The 13,242-nt window shown below is 40.7% G+C and overlaps 1 protein-coding gene across 5 annotated transcripts in view; it reads right to left on the bottom strand.

Moving 5' to 3' along the window:
* Window positions 1-8,676, bottom strand: part of KTN1 (kinectin 1) — a 102,297-nt gene extending 93,621 nt beyond the window's left edge. For 4 of the 5 annotated variants that reach the window (XM_004738832.3, XM_045069781.1, XM_045069782.1 and 1 more), the window contains exon 1: window positions 8,223-8,348. The gene's annotated coding sequence lies outside the window, so the exon portion shown is untranslated. Of the gene's footprint in view, window positions 1-8,222; window positions 8,349-8,552 lie in introns of those variants that run through there. The other variant, XM_045069784.1, reaches the window with a different exon arrangement.
* Between the last annotated feature and the right edge of the window lie 4,566 nt (window positions 8,677-13,242).

Below are 13,242 nucleotides of genomic sequence, written 5' to 3'. Positions count from 1 at the left end.
TATAAATACTATTTTTATGTACTTAGTTTTAAAAGAAAAATTTTTTAAAATAAAGTTGAATGAAAGGTACACAGGTATTTGGTACAAGGTCACTTCTTTTGTATTTTATCTTTAAATTGCACAGACACATTCTATATTCTCTTGTACATCCAAATCATACAGTATTTGTTTTATTTGAGAGCAAGCAATCCCGCACAAGCAGGGGAATGGTAGGGAAGGGAGGTGAAGAGAAGAGGACTCCTCGCTGAGAAGAGAGCCTGATATGGGGCTTGATCCTGGACCCTAGGATCATGACCTGAGCCGGAGGCAGGCACTCAACTACTGAACCACCCAGGCACCCCTCAATATTTGTTTTAACTTTCAACAAAATAAAAAGATGACAAGAACAAAAAGGTCAACGTAAGTTTAAAACTAACAAACAGGTATATACTTCCCCCCTTCTTAAATGTATACAATATAATTACTACAGCACTAAATACCTCTAGAAAGTTACACTTTGAAACAAATCCTCCATGCCCCAAAATAAAAGCAAATACTTCAAAATATAAAGAAATTTCTTAAATCTTTACCAAAAATACCTAGGGTTTTCTTGACCTACCAAAAAGCTACCTTAAGAAATCAAATATAGTAACCCAAAGTAGTAACTAAAACTCCTTATACCAAAGTAATGTTATTTTAGGGGCACCTGGCTGGCTCAGTCAGTGGAGTGATTGATTCTATCTCAGGGTTTTGAGTTCAAGCCCCATGTTGGGTATAGAGATTACTTAAAAAAATAAAATCTTAAAAAAAAAAAAAAAAGTAGTATGTTATTTGAAATGCTGCTGGGATGTTTTGCTTAAATAAAACTGAAAGAATATGGAATATAATTATTCAATTCATGCCAGATAAATAATGCCAGACAAGCAGACAAGAATGCAGCCTTGCCCATTTTATAGTTATTTTATATTTATAAGGTATTTTTTTTCTCCCTTACCCCTATTAAACAAGGTAAATGCATGGGTTATATTTTACATAAAATTCCAAGGCTAATCTTAAGTGTGTATTTTACTTGAAAAGTACTCCAAAAATTTCCAATTCAGAAAGACTCAGTTCAGGTTAAAACTAAATGTAATTTTTTGGACTCTCCCCCACCTGCAACTACCAAAGGAACAAAAGAACTAAGACACTTTTACAAAGGATCCAATTTAACCTTAAATTACAGTTAACATCTAGGTCAAACTGAAAGAAATTACTTCCATCCGAACAGTGCACCAGCCACGTTTTATATACCACAGTACATGAAAACTGTATCTAGAAATGAAGAGTACCAAATGATATGAGAAATTCACATCACAGAAATCGTAACTGTCAGTCAACCTCATTCAGGTTAAGAAAACTATAAAAAGAATTAGAGCACATTTCAAATAAACATGACTTTCCAATAAACTAAGTACAGGTCAGAAGCAACATAAATGAATTCAACCTGTGTGTAGATATTTAGAAAGTAAGGAAACATCCTAATCAGCAACATAGCACTCAGAACACTTGGGAGCTTTCAGTGTACAGCTTAGCTTGTTCTAGTTTATTTCAAAGACAACTAGATCTAAACACATGTAATCACTAAATTATGTACACATTTTACTCAAAACACATTAATGATCAACAAAGTTAACTGGTACTAGGCACAGATACATTTTTGCTAAAATTCGTGTATTAAAAGCTTTCCATTCCGCTCCCAAGAGTAACCCTAAAACCCTTATTCTGGAGGTTTCATTTTACATGGGATTTCATATCAATCAACTAGCCTTGCTAGCAGAGAAGAATGGCACAAATGATAAGCAGAAGGCTCAGTGAGTCCTCATCATGTTCAATCAAGCAATTCATTCATTGAACTGACCACCACCCACCAGAGATAGAGTTCCATGGTAAATGACAAAGTTCCCACTTTGTAGCGCTATATTCTTATAGGTGAGACAGCTATCAAGCAATATAAATAAGCATATACTATAATGGTTGGTAGTAACTGATCAATGAAGAAAAATAAGGCTGGGACAAGGAATAGAGTATTTTAGGCAGGGTGGTAAGGGTTGGGCCTTTCTGATATAGCCACTCAGCGATGCCTACAAGATCACATGGCAGTAACTCATAATACACAGTCAAAAGAATTAAAACTAAAAAAATTTCTTAGGATCCAGAACAATCATAGTCCATCTATTTTCTACATAAAACATTTTATGGCATTTGGTTTAAAGTTGCTTTTTCTATTTCCTCCACTTAAAAAATTTCAAGTTCTCAAATTTAAGTCACTAACATTAAGAGCCAATCCTCTAACTCTGGGAGAAAAAAAATCTGTGTAACATTAATGTAGTTTTCTAACACCTAACAGATAATTGCACATGGACAGTGCCTTATTTTTATTTTTTTTAAAGATTTTATTTATTCACTTGACAGAGAATATAAGAGAGAGAGAACACAAATGGAGCAGCAGAGGGAGAGAAAGAAGTGGGCTCCCTGCTTAGCTGAGCAGGAAGCCCCATGGGGGCACCCCTATTTTTAAGACATCTCTACACCCATTGTGGGACTTGAACTCCACCAATGATGGACCACACTCCACCAACTGAGGCAACCAGGCACTTCCTTCCTTCCTTTTCCTTCCTGCTTTCTATTTTTAGAAGGCATACTTACAAAACAGCTCAATGAGTGAGGACAGACTCTAGGGTCAGAACACCTCAGTTCACATTCAGGTTCCTCCTCTTGCTGCTCTTTGGACAAATTATTTAACCTGTCTCCCTAGTTTCCACCCAATAGTAACAATCTCATAAAACTGTTCAGAAGGATTAAATATGGTACTGTACAGAAAGTGTTCACAGAGACTTACAGTACTCTAATAATTAGCTATCTCTTATGTAGCAACTAGTAAGATAATACAAGCAAGGCAAATGAACCTTAGGCAGGTTAAAGATAGTAAGTTCACACATACAGTAAGTGGTACTAACTAGCAAGACCAAACTTAAGCTCTTCAGACTCCCTACCATGCTTTTTCCATTACACCAAACATTATATAAAGTACTGAGAAAAAAGAAAATTGCATAAAACCTAGGAGTTATTAAAGTTTAAGACGTGTAGGTCTCCTAAGTACTGACTTCCAGCTTATTACACCAGGCCAGACTGTTTCCCTGGCAACTTAAATGACTCATGAGCAAAAATAAGTAATAATTGCCCCACATTTTCCAGTAAGAATGTAGAATATCAGGTCTCTTGATAGCCAATTACTGAAAATCATATAAGTTCTGATAACTAATCATAAATATTACTAACCAGTCAAAATAAAGAAATGTGGATAAAGGACATTTTCCTCAAGTAATGGTAGGCAGCTAGGATCCTATACCGCAACAAAACCTTTTCAATATGGAAGCTATCTTCAAGGATCTCTTCCAATGCAGTAAATGACATTTCTCCCCTTTGTAAAAACAAAAGAGCTAATATCTACAGAAAGCTAAATGTTTCTGGAGAGCAGTCTACTCTCCTATATACTCATTTATTTCTATAAATTCATTAAATAGAAGATTAAAAACAGAAGCTGTTATTTCTATAAAAACTAAGTTACATCCTTTGGAAGGCCTTAATGAAAGGAAAATCTAGAATGATTTTTAACTTGGAATGTTTCCCAGAGCCCAGATTTTCACTCCATTTTAAAGAAACCAATACTAGAGGGGCGCCTGGGCTCAGTGGGTTAAGCCGCTGCCTTCGGCTCAGGTCATGATCTCAGGGTCCTGGGATCGAGTCCCGCATGGGGCTCTCTGCTCAGCAGGGAGCCTGCTTCCTCCTCTCTCTCTCTGCCTACTTGTGAACTCTCTCTGTCAAATAAATAAATAAAATCTTTAAAAAAAAAAAAAAAGAAACCAATACTAGAAACCATAGGCAATGCTTCCAGGGTATAATTTACAGAAAAAAGATCAGTAACTCTTACTCAGAGACTGATCCAAATAAAAAGACAAAAATAAATGTTTTGAGTTAAAAAAAAAACACTTAAGGTACATATAGATATGAGTTCTTGCTTCAACCAACTTTTTAAGTCACCTAACCAATGGTCCTAATCGCACAGGGAAGGTCCAGAAGATCTTAGCACTCTAACATCACTACCTCCAACAAGGAATCCCAAAGGCTCTTGCCACTTTTCTTCTGTTCTCTGTTCCTGCGTAAGGAGCAAACTGAAAACTCCATGTGTTCAAGAATGAATCCATCACAGAAAGAAACTGCAGGATAAGGATTTAATTCACTTACAATGAACAGATATTTAATAAATCTTTACTTTGGATTTAATAAATCCAAATAATAATAAATATTTATTTATTAAATAAATATTTAATATATCTTATTTAATAAATCCGAGACCCTTAGGATCTATCAATAAACAAAACAGACAAAACACCCTGTCTTCATAAAGGTTACATTACAGTATGTACAGTATGTATGGCAGAGAGGAGAGACAATGAACACGATTAACAACGAAACTATATAGTATATGGGAAGGTGCAAGTGCCATGGAGAAAACAGAGCTGCATACAAGACTCATTAAGTAGGGGAGTGCAGCTTTATTTTTTTGTTAAGACTCATTTATTTATTTATTTGAGAAAGAAAGGGAGAGGGAATCTCCAGCAGACTCCCCAACTGAGCTTAGAGCCCCACTACGGGGCTGCATCACCACCCTGAAATGAGGACCTGAGCCAAAACCAAGAGCTGAACGCTTAACCGACTGAGTCACCCAGGCATCCCAAGGGAGTGCAGCTTTAAATAAAGCAGTTAAGATAGACCTTTTGAAAAACATGTGAAGAATAAAGATTTGAAGGAGACGAGAGAGTTGGCCATGCTGATATCTTAGGGAAAAATGATCCAAGGAGGGACAACAGTCAATTTAAAGGCCTTAAGACAGCAAACAGGGCTGGAAAGAAATAAGTAGGGGGCAGAGCAGTAGCTAACTTGAGAGGTAAAGGATATGGAAGAGGAGATTCTATAAGGCACTGCAGGCTATAGGGACTTTAGCCTTTATTCCGCAAATGAAAAGTCACTGCAGTGTTTTGAGAAGTGATTGGATCTGCTTGAAAAAGACTAAGGGAGCTAGGGAAGAAGCAGGAACGCTTCTTCCTTCAGGAGGCTAATCGCCAAACTCGAGGCTAAAGATAAGATGGCGGGGACCAACTTAGCAAGCAATACAGGTGGTAAGAAGTGACCAGATTCTGGATATATTTCCAAGATAACACAAAGCCAAGAATGCCAAGTGTAAAGGATAAAAAAGAGATTAGTCAGGAATGACTCGCAACTTTTCTTTTGCCTGAATATTGGGTAGAGCTGCCATCAAATGAGATGGCATAGACTGCACCATAGGAGTTTTAAAGGGAAAAATGGAAGTTAGCTTTGAGTTGACTACTTCACCTACAAGTGGAAAAGCAGAACAGGTTGTCTGGAGTACAAAAGGAAAGCCTGGGCTGGAGATATAAATATGGAAGCCATCAGCCATGACATTGGATGAGATCACCAAGGGAGTATAAAAAGAAAAGTGAACCAAGGACTGAGCACTTCTACTTCAAGAGTAGAGGATGAATCATAAGGCTGAAAGAGCAAAGCAATTACTAGGAGAGAAACCCAAAAAGCAATGTCCTGGAAGGAGGGGAGAGTATAAACAAATTAACTTGGGTTCTACTTAGTGTACAAATCACTTTGCTGAAACCAGATTTAAGCTAAAAGTTCTTAATCCACCTGTGGTAAAGATGATACATAAAATACTACATCACAACTTTTTCGAAAGGAGTGGAACATTTCTTAAAAATAGCCTAGGAATACTCTATCTCCTAGCAGAGTCTCTACTAAAACTAGGCTTAGTACTAAAAGTACATTTTGCCTATCCTTCCAACGTTAAAGCCAAAGGGGTGAGGGGGAAGCCTAAATGGTTTGCTCTCTCTCTCAAAGATCCAAAAATATTTAAAAAGCAAGTGAACAGCCTGGCATGCAAACAATTACAAATTATCATTTCTTTTTCTACAGCTCAGCTACAGCAAGTTAAGTTCATCAAACTCCTTAATTCACAGTACTTAAGTTTTTCCCGTTTCATTCTGTTTATAGAAAAAGTAGCTTACACTCTTACCTAAACCAATGTTTTCCCTTTGATTTGCACATGAACTACATTTTTAAGATCAGAACATCCAAAGTCATGTTCACAAAAACTGGAAGAGAAAGCAGTAAAACCCAACTCTATTTATGCATAAGAGTAATCAATGTCATTTATAAAAAACCAGTTACTTGCTTCTAACCTCTAAGTATACTCTGGATTTACCTTCAATGTAATTAAAAACATAAACAGTACAAGAACAAGCAGCTTATAAGATGCTGTCATCCTCAAATATTTTAATGTTCCTGCAAAGCATGATTTCTCTTCACTTCTTTATTACACATTAGAGATCAGATCCCTAAAAAACCCAAAACCTTCCTGGAAACATTAGAGATCTTTTAGATTAAAACTTTCTTTGCAATACAAAAATTAGAATAAACATTCAATTAAATATACATCTTTCCATATCTTTTCAGGTAAAATTCAATTTTTACTTCAATAGCAGTAACAATTTTAACATGAGTCCTTCAGTCCTTCAAAAGCCTTCACTTATTAGGCCCTTTAGAAAAGCCATATTGACTGTTATTTAACATCTAATTATTAAAATGTTTTCCCTACTCAAAGGAGATTAAGGCCTACAAACTGGAAGAAGACTTGGAGTGAGAGATCCAAGAAAACACATCATCAAGCAGAAGAGACACTGATGTTAAGGAAAAATACAAAAAATACTAAATTGGGAACAAAATCATAAATGGTTCTCCATATTGCTGACCCTGAGTCATCAAGAAAAGGTTAAATAATATTTGATATCCTTTATAATTTTAAAGTGCTTAACACATTTACGAAAAATTTTCATTATGCTTTCTTATCTTTTAAGTTTCAGTAGGAGTCTCAGAAAGGTAAACAGAACACCTCATTCTCCAAGCACACCTGACAGATACTGTTATGACTGCTCATGCTGCAAAATTAGAAAACTCATTTCTAATTCAATGTTACGGAGGGAAATTAATGTTTTTCTTAGAACCTACCAATAAGCCCAGCTACTTCTTGTTAGATCCTAAGACAAAGGGCGAAGGGGGGAGCTTGTTTATGAGAGAACACAGTAAATACCAAAGTCTACAGCAAAGCAGGTCTACCAGAGTACTCTGTTATTCTTGGGAAGATCATCCCAATCTTGTTAGCAACCGTTTTAGCCAACCTGGAGACGCCAGCTAGGTGAGGTAGCACCAGTGCAACCTAATTTAGCAAGAACTCAAACTTTAAATCAATTCCTACTCAATTCAAAGTGTTTCATACATCCCAAGGTATTTATCTATAGCAAGGCACGGGTGTCTAAAATCTTCAGGACTTTCCACAAAGCATCTAAAAAAAAACCCACAACTTTAAACAGTCAGCTCTTTAGACAGTGCATATGCACATGTCTGCTATGGAATCCTTCTCTGATACAGGCCCAAATACGAATTTCGATTCCTCCTTCCTCCCGGGAGAAGGAATGTCTAAAATTAAACAGCCCGCTCTTGAACCTAATCAAGCTGCTGCTGGACGAGGTTAGGATGCCGCTCCCCGTGCTGGGAGCTCCCCGTCTCTGGTGCACACACACTCCTTCACGACAAACGTGTGTGCGGGGCTGCACATCCCACACCAGGTGTCTGATTACCGAACGACTTTTCTAGGGGGCCGGTTTGATTTTCGGCGGAGCTCCCCAACGCCAAAAATCTCATTGTTGGAAACCGAAAGGGGGAGGGGGAATCGCTAAGGAAGACACACCCCTCGGGGAGAGGAAGGGATAACTTCCCCCGGCTGGAGGGCGGTCCACATTTTTCCAAACTCCCCTCAGGCCGCTTTCCTAGCCCCAACCGCCCCCCACCGCGACCCGGGGACTCGCACACGGCGGTGGGAGGAAGCACTGGGAAGGGGGCCAGCGCCGGTTCCCTAAGTATCCGGAGGGACAGCGAGAACTGAAATTCCAGCATGGCGTAAGCATGGCCCAGCTCCGGCCCAGGGACGCCGCCGGAGACGGGCTCCCTCTGTCCACCGGCCGAGGACGCGGTAATCCGCCTTCCTCCTGGGGGCCCTCAGGCCCGGCTAAAAATAGGAGCCTCGGTCACCCCAGGGCCCTCTCCGGCCAACCTCTCACCGGGAGACGTCCCCAGGAGACTCCGCGCCCGCCAGCGCTGCCGCGGAGCCGGGGTCGGGCCCTTAGCGGCCCGGCGAGGCCAAGCGGTCCCTCGGAACTCTCCCGCCGCGGCGGCCCGGCCCCGGAGGGAGCCCCGCCGCGGCGACCCAGCGCCCGAGGCCTACCGGCGAGGAGGGGCAAGCAGCGGGCGGCGTCCGGGCCCCGGGGCCGCGCCCCCCGTCCGGCGCAGCCCTCCCGCCCGCCCTGGGACACCGCGGCTGGCACAACCCTCCCCCCTTGCGGTCCCCGCGGTCCCCGCGACCGGCGCCAGGCCCGGCGCGGCCTGCTTACCCTTACTCTGCGCAGCCGGGAAAGGAGACCGGGAAGACGCGGCGGCACGGGCACTACAGCCCGGGCCGCCCGCTCTGAGGCGCCGCCACCACCGCAGTTGCTCAGGTGCCGTCGCGCCGCCCGGCAGGAAACGGGCAGCTTCGGGGCGGGGCGGCCCCCGGCACGTCCCGGCGTCTGGGCCGGCGGTGCCCGGAGACCGGCCCCTTAAAGGGACAGGCGCCCGCCGCCTCGACCTCCGCGCGCGCGTCCGGGGGCTCCCGTAAGCCTCAGCGTGAGGCTGGTTCGGGATTCCGGGGCTTTCCTCCCGAGGCAATGTCCCGCAGCTAGGTGGGGGGGTGGGAGCACAGGGTTTGGAGGCTCAGCGGAATCCCCTTCATTCATTAGCCCTGCTCTCGTTCTCTCTCCCTCTCCCCCCTTTCGCCAAAGCTGGTTTCGTCTTGCGTGGCCCTCCCACTGAAGAACCACCTGGCCCCCACACTGGATGATTTTTTTTTTTTTTTAAACCTTAACCAAATGGTACCCGATTTCACCCTGCCCGTCCTGAATTTCCTCCCAGAAATCACTAGAAAACGAAATCATCTTCTCCTCCGTCTCCAGAGTTTGCCTGAATTCTCCTCTGGGTAACCCCAGCTTCAAGCGGAGAGAGAAATGAAAAACCGACCCAAACAAATTGTATGCAAATATTATGAAGCTGTTGTGTCTGCCAGCTGGTGGCCATTCATTAAGCCAGAGTAAATAACAAGAAGCTGCAACGGAAAGAAGAGGTTGGCCCGAATCCCTGCTTATTAGTTCGCTCTTTGCTGAGAGGATAGCAGCGATCTTCCTGGTCTACTGGCAAAGGAGAGGTGCTGATTATCATTACTGATTGCTCATCAGTCCCTTGCAAAATGCCAGGCACTGCCCAGAACACACACAAACACCCCAAGCTCTCCTCAAACGTTATGGAAACTCAAAATGATTGAAACGCTTTCAATCATTTGAAGATGGGGACTGAGATAAGTAAAATTAGGGACTCTTCACTAACTCCTCCCCCTACATCCTGACCTGGAGGGAATAGCAGCAGTCTTCAAGGAATGAACATCAGAACAGTTCCTACACCAACAGAGAATCTCCTGTAAATGGGCTGGCTAAAAATGCACTTGACATTTGAATTTAATTATTTTTGTCTAAGCTTTCTAGAGCACCCCCAAAATACAAATGAAAACTGAAAATTATGTGTCTTCACATAATTATGTAAAATAATAATTTATTAATTTAATTAATTAATTTAATGTGAAATAATAATTTCACAAAATTATGTGTTTTCATCTCACAGCCTGAGATGTTGAAAATTCTGCCAGTCTGCAGCCACTATGTCCTCCAAAGATGAATTCTGTCTTATTTTAACTGTCCTCCTTTTTCCTTTCTCAGTAGTGTAATTCAGTCCCTCAGCTGCTCCAGTGCCCCCAAAGCAATCTACCTCTAAACCATTGGATGTCTCCTGAGTGTGTGCCCAAGGATCCAGCTCTATTGAAGAGGGAAGCCATTAGACCCAATACAAAGGGGGCAGTGCATCATTTGTATAATGGAGTTTAAGGACTCTTTATTAGCTTACAAATAGCCACCTAATTCCCTTGGGTTAGTACTAAAGCACGTTCTAGGCTAGAATAAAAATTTCTATAATTTTCATGACTAGAGTAAAACCTCAGTGTCATTTTAGAGACAGTAATATTTAAGTACATTTATACATAAGACAATAAGAGGAGTTTGGGGACATGTTTACCCTAAATACACTAAGTTTTACAATCAAAGTACACTTATTTTTGTACTCTGCAGTCTGAAACAAAGAAGCATAAATGTATCAGCTATTTAGGTTTTTCTGGGTGATTGAACTTTGACTTAAAAGGAGAGTGATTAGTTGCTTCATTTTTATAAGCTTCCTATTTATTCTCATCTTAACAAAAACACTAACTAGAACTGTTATGCATGGTAAGAACTTAATATGTCTATTAAGAACTAAGACATATCCTCTAAGTTTTGAAATATAGTACAATTAACTATAATTAGCATGTATAATTAACTTAAAACATAATTAATTTTGGTGGCTGCTTACTACCTTCCAAAGCTACTGAGAGAGCAACTAACCTGCTAAAAAGGATTATTAGCATCTGAGGTATCTCTAATTGTAACAACTAAGAAATAAATTAAATTGAAAATTTTGAAGTGTAACACTGTTACCTAAGAGGACTGTGTGTGTGTGTGTGTGTGTGTGTCTCTTTTTTTAATTTAACAAAGTGCAATTTACTGGAGCGTGCCTCCCGATAATAATTCTCTTTGTTCTGAATTTTGGAAAAGTTTTAAAGACACAATACACATCTCTCCAGTGGAGAGAGAAGGAGCTGGCTATTCCTGTTTTATCCAGGGAAGATTTCCCAGAAGTGGTGAGTTATGTAGAGATCTGAGTAATATGTGAGTAAAGGATTACATCTCCACCAGATCATGAATGTGAGGTGAAAGTATAATGAAGCGATTCACAGAACTGAAAGTAAAGGGCAGATTCCAGGTATACTTCTCTTCCCAAGTAATGGAATGCGGAAGCACTTGGGAACATCTGCAGGAGCTGATCTACAAGTAATCAACTATTCCAACAAAGTATCTGGCACATAACTGTGCTTATTTGAATCTGAACTGTGCCCCCTTTGACATGTAGTTGCTTCAAGCATATGGTATTCAAGTGCTTTCATGACAAATTGTTACCAATCTTTGCACAAAGAGGTAGGGTCTGTGTCTCCTACTCTTGAATGTGGGAGGGCTCTGTGACTGCTGTGACTAATAGGATACGTTAGAAGTAAATATCCCAAGTTCTGGGCCCAGACTGTAAGAGACAGGCAGCTCCACTTCCTGTCCCTTGGAACCATTGATCTTAGAACCCTGAGCTACTGTGGGAGAAGTCCAACTACCTTGCTGGAGAGACCATGTGGAGAGGTTGTGAGACTACATGGGAGTTGGAGGTGTGGGGGGAGGACCCACCTGGGCCTAGCCTTCTAACTGTACCTACCACTGTGCCAGATATATGAACGAAGCCTTCTAGAACCCCAGATCACCCAGGCCACAAGTTAAATACCACCAAGGGGTCCTCAATACCACGTGGAGGAGAATAATCCATCCAGCCAAGCCCCAAGTGAATTTCTGCCCCCATATAATTTTTATGATTTTTAAGTGGTTTGTTAATCAATAATAGATAAGCAGAACAATCTTTCTTCCACTTCTAAATAGCTGCAAGAAATACGAGAGTCTCATATAAGCAGAAAGGATTTCCAACGTTACCCATACAACCCCAAGACTTCACTGGGGGAAGTCTTCAAGGGAAACATGGGCAGGATTGGGTAGTGATATAAAGCTACTTGATAGCATAATTTAATATTATCGAAACCACCTTCATGTCTCCCATCTTCAAAGTCTTGTCCAAGGATCGAAAACTTGTAGATTAAATGAGGAAAGACAAATCAGTACTGATCGTATCTATGCACAGTGCAAGTGTTTATTGTACACTAGTTCACACAATTACCAAAGCCACCCTATAGTATAGTACTAGGCTTACACTGGATAACTAGCTTAAGGGCACAGAACTTAAAAACCAGCATCTAAACCCAGACTCCAATTCCACGCGTGTGCCACTGTACTATGTTAACTTCCAAAGTATAAACCTTTAGGTACACAAACATTTAAAACCTAAATTTTCATTTATATGTAGGTTTCACTTACTCAAGATGTCTTTTCTGTCATTAGCATAAATAAGGAGCACACATATAACATTCAACTAAATCAGCAATTTGAAAATGGCTATCAGCCACTGTCCTGTAAACTCTAATAGAATTCAGTATTGAAATGGGAAAAGAACAGTCTCTTCAATAAATCCTTCTGGGAAAATTGGCCAGCCACTTGCAGAAGAATGAAACTGGACCATTCTCTTATACCAAACACAACGATAAACTCAAAATGAATCAAAGACTTAAATGTGTGACAGGAATCCATCAAAATCTTAGAGGAGAACAAAGGCAGCAACCTCTTTGACCTCAGCCACAGCAACTTCTTGCTAAACATGTCTCTAAAGGCAAAGGAAACAAAAGCAAAAATGAACTATTTGGACTTCATCAAGATAAAATCTTCTGCACAGCAAAGGAAGCAGTCAACAAGACTAAAAGGCAACCTACAGAATGGGAGAAGATATTTGCAAATGACAACTCAGATAAAGGGCTAGTATCAAAGATCTGTAAAGAACTTATCAAATTCAACACCCAAAAATCAAATAATCCAGTCAAGAAATGAGCAGAAGACATGAACAGACACTTCTCCCAAAAACAAACAAACAAACAAACAAACATACAAATGGTTAACAGACACATGATAAAATGCTCAACATCACTTGTTATCTGTGAAATACAAATCAAAACCACAATGAAGTACCATCTTACATCAGTCAGAATGGCTAAAATTAACAAGACAGAAAACAACAAAAGTTGGTGAGGATGTGGAGAAAGGGAACCCTCTTATGCTGTTGGTGGGAATGCAAGCTGGTACAGCCATTCTGGAAAAGAGTATTTAGGTTCCTCAAGAAGTTAAAAAGAGAGTGCCCTTACAACCCAGCAATTGCACTACTGGGTATTTACCCCAAAGATACAGATGTAGTGAAACAAAGGGGTACCTGCAC

Source organism: Mustela putorius, unplaced genomic scaffold, assembly GCF_011764305.1.
Source record: "Mustela putorius furo isolate JIRA1106 unplaced genomic scaffold, ASM1176430v1.1 tig00000129_pilon_pilon_pilon, whole genome shotgun sequence".
Lineage (NCBI taxonomy): Eukaryota > Metazoa > Chordata > Mammalia > Carnivora > Mustelidae > Mustela > Mustela putorius.
This window is presented reverse-complemented; position numbering and strand designations above follow the sequence as displayed.